Raw genomic sequence first — 3,479 nt, 5'->3', positions numbered from 1 at the left:
AAGCAGAGATAGATCGGGAAGAGTTCAAGGCCAGCTGGGCTCTATCAGACATTGTCACAAACAAACAGCAAAACAAAAATAAACAAGCTATCAAGCCACAAAAAGATATGGGCGAACTTTTGAAGACAGAATCTCACTATATAGTCCCGGCTGTTTCCAAGGGCAGAGATGGGATTTCTGACACATGCCAAGCCTTTACAATGCTGAGTAAGAGAGGCTAGTATGAAAAAGGCATGTGCTATATGATTCCAATTATATGGCACCCCAGAAAATTCAAAACTATTCATGGTAAACACATCAGTCATTACCAGGATGGAGGTGGGGTTGGGTTTGAAAACAGTTGGTAAAGCAGAGGCTTTTTTTAGGGCAGTGAAATGAGTCTGTATACCAATGATGAATACACAGTACTGAACATTTGTCAGAACCCATTAAAACTTCACAGGACGATTAATGCACTTAATGTGAGTAAATGGGGGCTGGGGGAAATCCCAGAATGTAATGGAGAATGACATACAAATGCTAGTATTTCACACATGTGCAAAGAAGGCAGCCGCTGATGAACACGGGGCCACGCCAGATCATAAGCTGGCACTTTGGCCTTATATTTCCACCTCCAGAACCATGAGGAAAAACAAAACTTAACTGTTTAAACAGATTATGAGAATACATCACCTACTGAATCTTTCTAGTAATTTTAAGCAGACATGACTATTATCTCCATTTTCAGGTAAGGCAACAGTGAGCAGACCAGAGAGCCATGCATGCAGTCTGAGTCCAACACACACCAACACTATTCTCATTTCCCCAACACCACTCTCTTCTCAACTTCAGAGTAAAGTAAGTTTGGCTAAATGTTTGACCAAGTAACTGGGGTTACCAGATTTTCAGGCTGGGAAGGTGAGTCCTTGCTAATTTCACCTGCATCTTTCAGGATTTGTCCCTTGGAATTCTAGCTGTCAATCGCCTCTTACTTACCCGTCAAAGCGAGGAGAGATAGATGACTTAGAGCAGCAGTTCTCAATCTTCCTAATGCTGCAGCCCTTTAATACAGTTCCTCACATTGTGGTGATGCCCAACTATAAAATTTTGTTTCAACTTCACAACTGTAATTTTGCTAGTTATGAACCATAATGTAAATATCTGACATGTAATTCCACAAAGGGGCTGAGACCCACAGGTTGAGAATCAATTCCCCAAGCTTTTCCTAGCTGAAGTTCCAAGCTAAGGGGAAGATTCCATATCCTCTCCCTGATAAAATGTGCAGGCAAGCTGGAAAGCCAGTGTCTCTCTTAGGAAGGGGGACTGAAAGAAAATTCCCCAAACTCAGGAAGGGTTTTCAAGAGATTACAAATAGGACATCCAGAATGACAAATGGCAGGGCCAGTAAGATGGCTCGCTCGGTAAGGGACTTACTCTGGAGTCCGAGTTTGATTCTCACTCCCCACAAGGTAGAAGGGAGAAACAATTCCTGTAAATTGTCCCCTCACCTCCACTCTTATGCTGTGGCATGGGATGCACCGCACCCCCAAAAATTGGTAACTAAAGAATGGCAAATATGCATTTCACTGAACCTTTCTGGTTATATCGTCCTATTTTTTGTTGACTAGTAATTTTCAAACCATTCCACTACCAGAAATTCATCACAGTACCTTCTACTGAGCATAGTAGGACCTCACTGCAATCCTGGCATTTGGGAGCTGAAGGACTAGGCACTCAAGGTCATTTTCCAGTACAAAGTGAGTTCAAGACTAGTCAGGACTCATGCACCTAAGAACCTGTCTTAAAAACAGCAAAACCAACCAAACAAAAATCCCCACAAGAAGAAAGTACAAAGAACGTACTCAATAATGCAGTTAGGGATGATTTATACAATTACAAAGAGACAGGGGCCGGGCGGTGGTGGCGCACGCCTTTAATCCCAGCACTCGGGAGGCAGAGGCAGGCGGATCTTTGTGAGTTCGAAGCCAGCCTGGTCTACAGAGCGAGATCCAGGATCGGCGCAAAGCTACACAGAGAAACCCTGTCTCGAAAAACAAAAACAAAAAAACAAAGAGACAGGGGAAAGATCATGTCATACTGGTAAAGAACCTCTTGTGTCATCAGCATCCTCTAGTTGCTGCTGCTGAGAATGGCAGGGAAAGGCACTTAACACAAAGGACCAATATAAGGCATAACAAGGCAAGCACTCAAGACTGGAGCTTGCACCTTCCATGCCTTAGAGATGACACCGAACTAGCCATCATTCAGCAGCTGGGTACTTCAAAGCTCGAAAGGGCTATTTACATTAATATTCATATGCCTGATTCCACAGGTAAAGCTGGCACAAACATCACAGTTGCTTTTGACCTAGTCTTATAAAATGTCCCAAATACAAATTTTTTTTTCATTTTTATTATTTAATCCAAACTTACACACTATGTACTTTGATCACAAAACTCATCTTAGTTCAGTTTTGTTTGTATAGATTCTTGCATTCACTTGTGTGCACTAATGTGCACACATGTGTAGAAGCCAGAGCTTGACTCAGTGTCTTCATTGGCTCTTCACCTTACATTTGAGAGCAGAGTCTCTCAAGGAACCTGGAGCTCATTGATTTGGCTATTACTACCTGGCCAGTGAGCCCCACAGAGCTTCTGGTCTCCACCTCTCCAGGCTGAGGTTATGAATAAATGCATCTAAGCTTTCTGTGTGTTTTACAGAATGAACTCAGGGCTTCACGCTTGCCAGCAAGCACTTTACTGACTAAATCATCTCTCCAGACCTTAATTCAGTTGTACTCACGAAATACTCTAAAACAAAGTCCTATTCAAGTAAAAACACAAAAAAAATATTTTTAAAAAAGGTTCTATGTCTCCAAACCAAGTCCATGGCTATAAAGAAATTGAGGTTTCCCCCACCACACCCCCAGGCCATAACCTGAAGATGGAACAACACAGGAATATGTACTTTCCTCAAGTACCTCTTGCCCTGGTACTGAACTCAGTACTAAACACTTCTTGTTTCCTTTTTCTGTAGTCCAGCTGTTTAAGAACCTTGCACCACTGTGCTTCAAGAGTATAATTTCCCACATTTACAGAATTATAATAGGTGACAGTATCATTTAAATAGCTAACTTGGCAGAATTTTGTGAATTTTAAGACTACATATACTAGAACTAACAGTTTCAGATTTTGCCAGTATACACAACTCCAAGGAGCAGCCACTCCCAAAATGTAACTGGGCACACACTTATAATGCAGGTTCTAGGTTTTAAATTAACCTGATGTTTCTAATCCACCCTAAATGACTTCTATACCCATATACTTCACAAAACCATCACAAACCCTATAGTCTGGCTTAGCTTAAACAGCAAATAACTCAACCCAGCAGGTAGGCCACATGAGCTCTTGATTCTGCAATCTTAATTTAGGCTAAGGGTTTTTCCTGACTAGAGTCACTGAACTTCACTATATAGAAAGCAAGCATGTTCACCTCCAGCA

The sequence above is a fragment of the Peromyscus californicus genome, unplaced genomic scaffold (genome assembly GCF_007827085.1).
Source record: "Peromyscus californicus insignis strain IS unplaced genomic scaffold, ASM782708v3 Scaffold_8__1_contigs__length_139910024, whole genome shotgun sequence".
NCBI classification, from domain to species: domain Eukaryota; kingdom Metazoa; phylum Chordata; class Mammalia; order Rodentia; family Cricetidae; genus Peromyscus; species Peromyscus californicus.
The sequence above is the reverse complement of the archived record's forward strand: the minus strand, read 5'-3'. Positions refer to the sequence as shown.